Source organism: Sparus aurata, chromosome 16, assembly GCF_900880675.1.
Source record: "Sparus aurata chromosome 16, fSpaAur1.1, whole genome shotgun sequence".
Taxonomy (NCBI): domain Eukaryota; kingdom Metazoa; phylum Chordata; class Actinopteri; order Spariformes; family Sparidae; genus Sparus; species Sparus aurata.
The window spans coordinates 1004507-1017277 of record NC_044202.1 but is presented as its reverse complement, the minus strand read 5'-3'; positions in this window follow the sequence as shown (position 1 = coordinate 1017277).

Below are 12771 nucleotides of genomic sequence, written 5' to 3'. Positions count from 1 at the left end.
TTTGTGATCGATTAACGAGATAAAACAGTTTGTGACGTTTTGTTTTCTGTTGTTCTCCACAGTCGTCGTATTAAATCAGTTTCTATAGAAACAGGCGGCGCTGTGATTAGCCTAGCTTAGCACAAAGACTGCCAACAAGGGGAAACAGCAAGTCGTGTTTATGGTTTATATTTTTACTGTTTTTAATGATGATAATTAAAGTTCAGGTGAAGCTATCGAGCGTGAGAGACACGTGCTACAGGGCTGCTAATGCTAATGTTAGCTTGTAGGCTTAAATTGATCTTTGCATGGTTTAAAGTTTCTTTCACTGATTGAACTCACCTCAGGCTTTAGTCTCTGATAAGGAAACATGTTTAAAGAGCTGACATGAAATGTTTCAGCTGATATTCATGTGAATCTTGAAGATGATTCAGTGTTTCATGTGTTCATCAGCGTGGACGGTGTCAGAAACAGACTGAAGCTTAAAGACGAACCTGATGAACGTTGTGATGTTCAGCAGCACAAACATGTCTCTGTTTGGTTCGACTGTGTCGTCGGAGGAGAAACACTCGTCACCTTTCACCTCCACAGCAAACCTTTAACTCACACACAGAAACACGAGCCGTGACAGCAGAGTAATCTAATACTCTCAGTAATCTAATACTCCAGCTTTGTGTTCTGCTGCTGTGTTTAGTGGAGCTTCAGGATTTTCTGATCTGGAAAACAGAAGAAGCTTCACACAATCAGACTTACAGTGATGTTAATGTCACGTCACTCTGAAGAAGCTAACGTTAGCTCCAGAGTTTGTGATGCTGCCAGCTGTTGTGTTTCACAGCTGGATACTTAAAGGCGACATGACAGCCTGGCTAAAGACTGAGGCTAAAGCTACGACGATGATCCATGTTGGGGACACGAGGATCAGGGTTCCTGTCTGGTTCTGGTTCTGCAGGGCAGAGCGAGTCATAGCGTTACAGGTCCGACCAGGAAAGTGTTTGATCAGACTGTCAGATCACATTAATGCTCGTTAATGACGAGACGAGAAGAGACTGTCAGGATGAACAGCTAACGTTAGCTGGAGCTGCTGGAGTGTAGCTGAATTAAATCCACTGTACAGCCGTACAGAGATGCTAACGTTAGCGCTGGACTTGGAAGTAATGCCAGGCATGTTTAGCTCCAGGTCGTTCAGGTGTTCTCGGGTGTTTAGCTGTAGTTTAGAATAACTTTAAAGAGTTTAACTGTAACGTTAGCTGGAGTATAAACGTCCTGATATCCAGTGCGTCCACGGCCGGTTCCCTCACAGCGGATTAGACGTGAACACAAACTGTGAACCCACAAAATGTTGTTAGTTATCACTTTGTTCTCTGGACTTTGAGGTAAAACTGGGTGAGGCCATTAGTTAGCAGCTAGTTAGCCAGAGATGCTAATGTAACAGCAAACAAGCACAATGTGTCATTCAGTGTTTGTGTTTACGGCTCGTCACTTTTGTAGGTGACGGTTTACAGCTGCACACAGGAAGTCACAACTCACTGAGAGATGGAGTCAAACATCACGTTCAGTCTTTTCACTGATTATATTAAAACCACAGAGAATCTCCAGACTGATTCTTTGAGCCAGAAACATTTCTGGACTAAATATTGGATCAGATATTTTAATATTTGTGGAGGAAACGAAGAGCTGACGGAGAAGGAAAAGAAAGAGGAAGTGAGGAGGACGTAAACAGAGAGACAAAGAGATAAACAGTGACAGACTGTTGGAGAGTTACTGAATTCCCCTGATCACCAACACGCTAACACACACACACACACACACACACACACACACACACAAAGAAACAGTGATATGATGTTTAATCTGAACACACACTCAGAGACATGAACCCCAGAGACGGCAGGAGCTGAGGGGATTTGTTGCAGAAGTCTTTGTGTCTGTAAACTCAGTGAGGCTGTTGGGAAAACAGAAGCTCAGAGCTCAGACACACACACACACACACACACACACATACAGTTGAATGGACCAGTAAATTGCTGGTTCTGTGAATCACAAGTAAGAACAGAACTTCTGTCTGTCCGTCGGAGGGGAACTTCCTGATCCGGCTGGCGGCAGGCGGGTGGCACCGGGCAGCTCTCAGGCTCAGCACAACCTTTGCTGGAGAAACAAAGGCGTCTGAAAACAAAACAATAATATTGATTTGAGGAAAGATGTCAGCTCTGTGCGTGATGCTGACAGTGATGCTGCTCTGTTTGTTTCAGCTGAACAAAGCAGAGAGCAGCAGCATCAGCTGGCTGATTAGCATGGAAAACAAAAGCACACTCGCTGCACTCATTCTCTTTATTAACGTGCTGTTGTCTTGTTGTAATGACACCTAGACGCAAACAGGAGGACGCGTTCTCACACTGTGACAATGACAGACAGCCACGCACACAAACAGAGGATTACACTGATACATAACAGGTTTTTACTGCGCCAGCAGCGATCGCTCCGACACTTTGGTCCAGAGCGAGACGGCTCAGAACCCGCCTGACACCAGAGTCCACGTTCACACGCTGACGAGCCGACTGACAGCAGCAGACACACCGAGATCAGAGAGCAGAGGACCGTCTTCTTCGTTGGTGTCTGGACTCTTTAGGTCCGATACACACCGGGCCGACGGGCGCCATCAGGGCAGCGAGTGTCCGTGTGCTGCAGCGCTGGACGGCCATTGTTGGAGGCTCTGTAGAGTTGCTGCAGCTCGTCAGTGACAGAAAGCTCTCTGATTGGCTGCTCAGGTCGTTTAAAGGCCCTCGAGTCTGTCGCTGTAGTTTCCACGATGTCACTGATAGATTTCTCTGTTAGAAGAGAAGATATTAGTTCATGTTAATCATAGTGGTTCTGTTTGGTGTGTCGGGTCAGAAAGTTCATTTACACGAGTAGAAGCTTACTTACAAATGAAGACTTTTATGTAATTACACATTATTGTCTCACATTTACTTGCAAAAGGCAGAAATGTGGTCTTTGCTTGCTTGTGCACAAAATACTTCAGATGTAAAAAAGAAAAGTCCCATTAAAACACATGACTGACATGTAAACATGAAGCAGCGACATCAACAGAACGCTGCGTCTGAAAGTGAGTCAGAGATAAAGTATGAGAGCTGTCGTCACTTATTTTAGTATTTTCAGGGACACATTTGCTGGTTTCAGCTCTCAGGTGTGAGAACGACTCACCTGACACACGACGACATGTTTCTGCCGTCCGCTTTACTTTGTGAGCAGATTCTCTCCTGCACGACCTGAAGCTTTACATGGATCAAAGATTCACATCAGACGCCTCTTCTTTAATGGCGGTTTAACGGGGAAATGATTTGGAGGCTGCAGGTAAATGTGTTGCGAGTGTCTGGATGAAACTGGCATCAGGTCTGAGCAGCGTGAGGCTCTGATTGGCTGCTGAAAGAGATGAAACTGTCTTTGTTTTATAACAACGTCAGCCGGCCAAGACGAGCTCAGACGATTCTCACGTCCTGCAACAATCTTAGACAGTTTCATCTTGTTGTGAAGTTTTATTCTGGACTGAGTGGAACACACACATGAATCCAGTGGTGTCGCGTCTCCGAGCGTCCACAGAATGAAACCAAAAAATACAAAAATGTGTTTTAATGAAAGGGAAGAAAAAAAATCCCTGATGATGTTTTTAGACAGAAAACGAGTAGTTTCCTTCAGTTGTCTCTTCACAGGGACTTCCTGCTGAGTGTGTGTGTGTGTGTGTGCGTGTGTGTGTGTGTGTGTGTGTGTGCGTGTGTGTGTGTGTGTGAATGTAAATGACATAGCACCTCCAGAACGTAAAGACACAACACTTGCATGGACTCTGATTACTGAGGTAAATACACAGCATGGGTGAGGCAACTCGCTGCAGTGTGTGTGTGTGTGTGTGTGTGTGTGTGTGTGTGTGTGTGTGTGTGTGTGTGTCGTAGCCTCTGTCGTAGTGCGATTGTTTAAGCGGAGCAGTGGTTTGTGGGTAAACATGCTGATGCTGTTGGAAGTTGAACATATTGTTGCAGGCGGCGCCACAGACGCAGCAGAGTGGGCGAGCGAGGTTCACTTCCTCTGACAGGAGGAGGAGAGAGAGAGCCACACAGCTCACCTGAGTTTCTCTCTTTAAAGACTAACTTGATGCTGCATTCAAGTGCACTGAAAAGTCAGGACATTTCAGTGTCAGCTGCCTGGTTGTGACCGTTGTGTTTGTCTCTCGGGGACGTCGTGTCGTGGCGTTGATTTCTCCTGCGGTGGTTTCGATGCATCTCGTGTTGTGACGGCTCGTTCTCTCTCTGACACATCGACCACAGCAGCCGGTCAGGTCGGTGCTGTTCTTCTTCCTCCAGCAGACTTTAAAAACCGCCGGCTCATCCAGCAACACGACCACAGCTGGAGGGATCCTCGTCATCGGTTCATGCAAACTGTGTCCGGGAGTTTTCAGTCTTCGGTCAGAACTTTTGTCCAAACCTCGGTGTCGATGCATAAATAGCAACGAGCTGTGATCATGGAGGCGTTTTCATGCTTTCATCTGTCAAAAAAAACTCCTCAATTTCAAAACAGAACACCATCAAACTGCAACTGAAGTCAACAAAGATGGCTGCCGACCTCTGACATATCAATCAACACCTTATTTGACCAGTCAGGAGCTTCAAGGCCCGTCATGTGACCTGCAACAGCCAATCAGGTTTTGTATCATTTTTGTTTTTTAGATATTATTTTTGTTGTGATGTTCCGTTTTTTAACTTATGTGCCGTTTACGGGGCAACATTATCTGATCAAGCAACAGAATCGTCTGCCTGTATACTCAGAACAGGCGGGGCTTAAACTACAGGTGGGTGGGGCTTAAACTGCAGGTTGGTGTGGGTTTGTAACTACACGTGGGCGGGGCTTAAACTACAGGTGGGTGTGGCTTTAATATAAGTCACTTAATGTATGTAGGTATGAGAATACTGGTCACAGAGCAGCCTCACACTTCACCTTCAGAGTCAGACAAACATTTATAAAACAACTTTTTTATAAACTGATGAATAAATAAACATATTAATAGATTTTACTGCTGAACGTCGTCGACACGGTCTGAACCTGACACACCTCCAGCTGTCACCTGCTCATCAGGAGTCTCTGTGTCACGTCTGCTTACATTTTTTATTGTTTTGTTTTATCATTTTGGGTCATTTAATTAATTTTCATGTTGTGTTGTTTTGTGTAATATTGTGTTGTTTAGTATGATTTCATACATCGTCGTGTCGCTTCTTGTCGTTGTTTCAGTACCTTTGAGATGAGAGGAGAGAGACGAGGCCCACAGAGTCGTGCTCAGGAGGTGAGAGAGGATTTTTAATGTTTTTATTACCAACAGAATCGTCCTCCCTGCCGGCCCATTAGCTTTCATTTAGCTGGAAATGTGTTAATGTTGGCGCGGCGCCGGTCGGAGGTCGGAGGTCGTGTCGGGGTGTTAATGAATCACATGGTACAGACGGAGGAGAAGCTCCTCGGAGACGCCGCCTCGCTGTTTCAGAGAATCTCTGGTTTTACAGGAACACAGATGTGAAAATGTCGCCACATCATAATAATGACTTTATGTTAATGTGGCAGAGATGTGACATAATTAATAAAACCAGCAGCAGCAGGACAGATGTGACCCGCTCAGTCAGACCGGTTCTGATGGACAGAACTTTTTATTTTACATCACAAGACACAAAAACATATTAAAGAAGAATAAAAAATGAGAGATTTTTTAAATATTTCATTTAATAAACAATTGTACAAATATCAAAACATTAGAAAATAACAACATGAATTATTGTAAATTAATTAATACATTTAATCATAATTAATCTAATAATACATTAAATTATTCAGTAAATACAATGATTTTAACACACTAATATCCATTGTCAACAAAATATCAAAATCATACTTTGAATTAAACACAATCATGAATATCACAGAAATAATAAATATACTTTAATACATTTAATAATAATTGATACAATTATTTAAAGAAATATACATTTTCCAGCTTTTTATTTTATTTAACACTAATCACTAAATAACTGTCACAATAATATTAATTAAACATATTTTTGAAGTCTTATATCTTTAAGAAAAACATACATTTAATTCCTCTCTTTCTGTTTTCTTCCTGAATCATTTATTTCTCTAATATATTTTGTTTTCTAAATAATTAATAATATTTCTCTGCTGCCCTCTTCGGCCTCCGTACATCAGACGTCTGCTCCAGTTCTTCAGTTCAGGAGAGTTTTCTACCTGATATTTATTATTTATTCTGTTTCTTCTTCTGTTGTTTTATCAGTGAACGTCTTCAGCTGAGTCCTGATTTAATAATGAGCTTTAATTAAAACCTCGTCTGTGTTCAGGAGTCCGAGGTCGTTAACTCACACTGTCAGAGTCTTTAATCCAACATCAGCCGTCGCTTCATAAAAACAGTTTCCTCCTCTCAGTGATCCAGATCTTATTTTTGGAAGCTGATTCTTTATAAATGGTTCCGGCTGCAGCGTGTCTCCCCCCCTCCTCCCCCGCCTCCCCCGCCTCCCTCTGCTTCTCACCCAGAGATGGAGACGACGACAGCGATGGCAGGACGACACGTTCCCTCGCTGAGCAATAAATCTCTCAGCTGTGTAACACGATCCCGGCGGTGTGATACCTGCTCCGACTCAAACACGGACCTGTTGTCTGAGACGAAGATGAAAACAGGAATAATTGGCCCGGACAGAAGCGGGTCGGGACGCAAACTGCTGCCGGTGTTTGTGTTGGAGGCTGACGGAGCGCCGAACCACCGAGGAATACAAGAGACGCTCCAATGCTGTGTCTGCTTCACACTCCACAGGACGCCACCGCATCACAACCAGACGACAAACACACACACACGTTTAAGAACAACCCTTAGAACAAGCGCTAGGACAAACATTAGAGAGAATGTTAGGACGAACATTAGAACCAACATTAGAACCAACATTAGCACAAACATTAGGACGAACATTAGGACGAACGTTAGAACAAATGTTAGAACAAACGTTAGAACCAACATTAGAACAAACATTAGGACGAACGTTAGAACCAACATTAGAACGAACATTAGCACAAACATTAGGACGAACGTTAGAACAAACGTTAGAACAAACGTTAGAACCAACATTAGAACAAACATTAGGACGAACGTTAGAACCAACATTAGAACCAACATTAGAACAAACATCAGGACGAACGTTAGAACAAAAGTTAGAACAAACGTTAGAACCAACGTTAGAACAAGCGTTAGGACGAACGTTAGGATGAAAATTAGGGGAAATGTAGAACAAGCGTTAGAACAATCAGAACAAACGTCCGAACAAATGTTAGAACAAATATTAGGACGAACATTAGAACGAACGTTAGAACAAAAGTTAGAACAAAAATTAGGACAAATGTCAGAACAAACGTCAGAACTAACGTTAGAACAAACGTTAGAACCAAAGTTAGAACAAACGTTAGAACGAACGTTAGAACAAGCGTTAGAACAAGCGTTAGAACCAACGTTAGAACCAACGTTAGAACCAACGTTAGAACAAGCGTTAGAACCAACGTTAGAACAAGCGTCAGAACGAACGTTAGAACCAACGTTAGAACAAGCGTTAGAACCAACGTTAGAACCAACGTTAGAACAAGCGTTAGAACCAACGTTAGAACGAACGTTAGAACTAACGTTAGAACGCACTTTAGAACAAACGTTAGAACCAACGTTAGAACCAACGTTAGAACAAACGTTATAACAAGCATTAGAACGCACTTTAGAACAAACGTTAGAACAAGCGTTAGAACAAACGTTAGAACAAACGTTAGAACAAACGTTAGAACGAATATTAGAGTAAACGTAGAACGAACGTTAGAACAAAGGTTAGAACAAACGTTAGAACAAACGTTAGAACGAACGTTCGAACGAACATTAGAGAAAACGTAGAACGAACGTTAGAACAAATGTTAGAACAAGCGTTAGAACAAGCCATAGAACAAATGTTAGAACAAATATCAGGACGAACATCAGAAAAATTGTCACAACTAACGTTAGAACGAACGTTAGAACGAACATTAGAACAAATGTTAGGACGAACGTCAGAAAACACGTCACAACTAACGTTAGAACGAACATTAGAGAGAACGTTAGTACCAACCAAAGCCTGTACGTCTTTGTCTCGTCTCGCTGCGTCTGCCGTGCGTGATGTGCTCTGATTGGTCCACATCAGTCTGCTGATGCTGGGAAATAACAAGAATCCAGAATTCACCTCAGATGCATCAAACTAAAGTAACGAGGCTGTTCTGAAGCTGTGAGGAGGAGAAAGTTCACATGTAGAGAGGAGAAGTCACACAGATACTCGAGTACACAGACAGGAAACATGTACTGAAGGAGAGTAACTGAGTATTTGTACTCAGTTACTCTCCACTGCTGCAGAAACAGAATCCTGTGAGTTTAATAAAAGATGTAAAACATTCCAACAATAATGAATTAATTACACGTCGACTCTGATTCAAACTGTTTGTTCTGTCTGAAGGAATCAGTGTGTGTGTGTGTCTGTGTGTGTGTGTGTGTGTGTGTGTGTCTGTGTGTGTGTGTGTGTGTGTGTGTGTGTGTGTGTGTGTGTGTGTGTGTCTGTCTGTGTGTGTGTGTGTGTGTGTGTGTGTGTGTCTGTGTGTGTGTGTGTGTGTGTGTGTGTCTGTCTGTGTGTGTGTGTGTCTGTGTCTGTGTGTGTGTGTGTGTGTGTGTGTGTGTGTGTGTGTGTGTGGTGTTTGCAGGCTGCAGTCATCCAACAGGGCCGGTTGAAACTAATCTTGATATGTTGAACAAGCAAACTGAAGCAGCCTCCTCCCCCCTCCTCCCCCCTCCTCCCCCTCCTCCCCCTCCTCACCCGCTCTGATAAATAATAAACGACCTTTGAGTGGCTCCAATTTATGAGCCGGTGAGAGCGGGGGCCCGATAATGGACTAATTAGTTGTATCTCACATTAACTGATATCGGACACTCGGCTCCTCAATGCTAACTTTTATGTCTGGGTTCTGCCCCGGGGGCCCCGACTCAGGACACCCAAAATGGAGGGGGGAGGAGGGTAGATGGGGTAATTTTCTGTTCCGGTGAGAGTAGGGGAGAGTGGGGGAGAGTGGGGGAGAGTGGGGGTGGGCGGGTGGAGGTATTTGGGTAAAGGATCGACAGCTACTAACAGGTATTTCTGTGTATCAAAGCTTCCACAATCCCCGACGGAAACAAAACCAGAGAGGAAAATGCACAAACTGACAAAGTGGATCTCAGAGTCCGGTGGAGCAGCAGCAGCAGCAGCCGAGGTGGAGGTGGTGGAGGTGGTGGAGGAGGAACAAGGCAGGGCGGTGAAAACAGGTGAGGCTTTGTTTGGCTGAGTTTCTGAGGTAGATCCATATCAGGAATCCTCTCCCGCTCTGCCTCGCGCTCTCTCCGAGGCGGATCGGTTTACGGCGTGGAGACTTGCTGTCGCCTCTCCGTCGGCTGACAGACAGGCAGGAAGGAGAGAGAAGAAGAAGAGGAAAGAGAAGAAGAAGAAGAAGAAGAAGAAGAAGAAGAAGAAGAAGAAGAAGCATCTCAGTCCAGCATGACTCCAGAACAGAGAGGGTTCAGATGAGATCAGATCACTTTTATGATCCCTGAGGGGGAACAGGGACGATCCAGCAGCAGAGAACTGGATCCTGATAAGAGTCGAGCACAGAGGCGACAGAGAGCTGCAGATAATACGACACGTACAAACAATCATAAACACGACGAGGAGAGAACGTGCACAACAAAAGACCAGGAAGAAACTACTTATGTGATGTGACAATAAACTGAGATAATGTGAGCGGAGATTACAGAATAAAGACCGACGAGTCTGCAGCCGCTCTCAGCTACATGCTAACAGCAGCACGCTAACAGGCTCGCAGGGACGGATGCTAACGTGCTGGCGATTAGCACGTATCATGTTTACCATCTGAGATTAGCGTGTTAGCATGCAAACATTTGCTAAACAGAGTTAAAGGCTGTCGTGCTTGAATCCTCCCCCTGCTGGGATGAAATTAATCCTTTAAGACCAAACACACACGACTGAATTCACAACATGGCGTCTTTCTCATGTGTTACCATGGTAACCCCAGTGTTAGCCTGTCATCAGAGGTTCTGATTACTTTAGTTACCTGACCATTTTAGTTACTTTAGCTACCAAACACTTTTAAACGACTTTAGTTCCTGACAAAACGCAGAAATCAGCAACAATAAAATAAAGTTAGCTGAAGGTGAACGCACAACAGGAGGACAGAAGGAGGGACCAGGGTCAGATCAAGACCGACCCGACCCACAGTGTTGTTTGTACCAGAACCAGAACATCTGCAGAGTGAACTACTTAAAACTGAACGTAAAGAAACGTGAAGCTTCAGTGTATGTGTGGTTGCTGTTGGACCAAACCTTCACACTGAGGTTAGAACATGAAAGTGTTGCACGTGAAGATGTGATGATGTCACGTGTTTGATAAACGACAGAACACACAGCAGTGAAACTCGTGTCGCTGATGTTTCGTAGTAACACGACGATGAAACTGGACCTGATGTGACGCTGCAGAGTGTTTGTTCTGGAGTTTAATCCCTGACATGACGCCTCGGTCCTGCTCCGACTCTGAAAGTAATCCAGTCCAACACACAAAGGAGAGACGGGAGGAGGAGGGAGAGGAGGGAGGAGGAGGAGGAGGAGGAGGAGGAGGAGGGTGAGGAGGAGGAGGAGGAGGAGCAGGAGGGTGAGGAAGAGGAGGAGGGTGAGGAGGAGGAGGAGGAGGAGGAGGAGAAGGGAGGAGGAGGAGGAGGGTGAGGAGGAGAGGAGGAGGAGGAGGAGGAGGGTGAGGAGGAGGAGGAGGAGGAGGAGGGTGAGGAGGAGGGTGAGGAGGAGGAGGAGGAGGAGGAGGAGGGTGGAGGAAGAGGAGGAGGAGGAGGAGGAGGGTGAGGAGGAGGAGGAGGAGGAGGAGGGTGAGGAGGAGGAGGAGGAGGAAGAGGAGGGTGAGGAAGGAGGAGGAGGAGGAGGAAGAGAGGAGGGTGAGGAAGAGGAGGCGGAGGAGGAGGAGGAGGAGGAGGAGGAGGAGAAGAGAGGAGGAGGAGGAGGAGGAGGAGGAGGAGGGTGAGGAGGAGGAGGAGGTGAGGAGGAGGAGGAGGAGGAAGAGGGGGGAGGGAGGAGGAGGAGCAGGAGGAGGATGAAGAGGAGGGTGAGGAGGAGGAGAGAAGTAAATCTGAACAGTAAGTGAGATGTGGAGCAGGTTTAGATAATTAGTCACCTCATTTCCAATTAATTAACACAGAACTGCACCACTCTGTAACCTGGGCTGCAGGTATGTGTGTGTGTGTGTGTGTGTGTGTGTGTGTGTGTGTGTGTGTGTGTGTGTGTGTGTGTTACATGACACGTTAGCTGAAGTGTTTAACAAATGACAGTTGTGTTCAGACATGTCGCTGCCTCCTCCCGCTGATACAGAAATCTGAGAGTCGACACAGATAATCTGCACTTCAACATGTTCGTGTACTTCAGATTCACATCATGTACTGCAGTAAAAGTACACACAGTACTCCACTACAGGTACAGGTACTCACGCTGCAGTGAACACTTCTGTCAGTGTGTTCCTGCAGCTCGTGTCGTATCTGATCAATAAATCATGTTTGGTTTGTAAAAAGTAACTACAGCTGCAGGTAGAAACACTCTAAGTACTCTAAGCAATTCAAGTAAAAGTACCTCCAAATTGTCCTTAAATACAGTAACTGAGTAAATGTACTCAGTTACCCTGGACGACGGGATGCTCAGCTCACATCACTCTGGAGTCTGTTCAGTGAATATGAAGCACTGCCTCTGATGCAGCATGTAATCTGTAAAGTAACTAAGTAACTAAAGTTATCAGATAAATGTAGTGGAGTAAAAAGTACAATGTTGCCTCCATATCGCTGTAGAGTGGAAGTATAAAGTAACACAAAATGGAAATATTCAAGTAAAGTACAAACAAATGTTTCTTCATTACATTTAAAACTTTTACTTTTTACAATTTAGCATTTAATATTTTATTGTTTAACTCTTGTTATTTCATGCTGTGCTCTGTTTTATTGTTAAACTCTTGTTATTTCCTTGCGGTCTGGTGTTTCAGCTCTCTCCATCGTTACTGATGATTAAAAGACAGATCTGCCTGACGAGCTCTGTGACGCTGTTCTCTAATTAATCTGAACTGTGAATCTGTGTCGGTGTGTTCGGTGTGTTTGGTGTGTTCGGTGTGTTTGGTGTGTTTGGTGTGACGGAGGCTGCAGCTGCGTTTCATTCTGACGATCAGTCCAAACCGTGCAGCTTAAATTCCTCTAGAACTCTTTGACTTTATCTCCACCCGTCCTCGTCCTCGTCCTCGTCCTCTCTGTCTGACAGGCCGTCATCCTGCCGGCTTGTTGCTGCGCTGCTGTACATGCTTGTCAGGACATCTTCCAGCTGCTAAAACCAGCATGTCCTCCAGCGCTGGCGCCGGTCCCAGTGTGTCGGAGCAGCGGGCCGGATGAAGAGAGCCGCTGCAGGCAGAGTGACACTGATACTGTGAGCTGCTCCTCTTTCAGCTCTGGTGAAGTGGAGCAGAAACCTGCACAGCTCCTTTACACTCACATGTGTTAGCATTAGCCACCAAACATCCTTTAGCCACTTTAGCTTCACATAATTCCTTAAGCTTCTGCAGCTCTATCATGTACATGTGGTGTCCTTTATCTGCTTAAGCTTCTGCTGTCAAACATCATTTT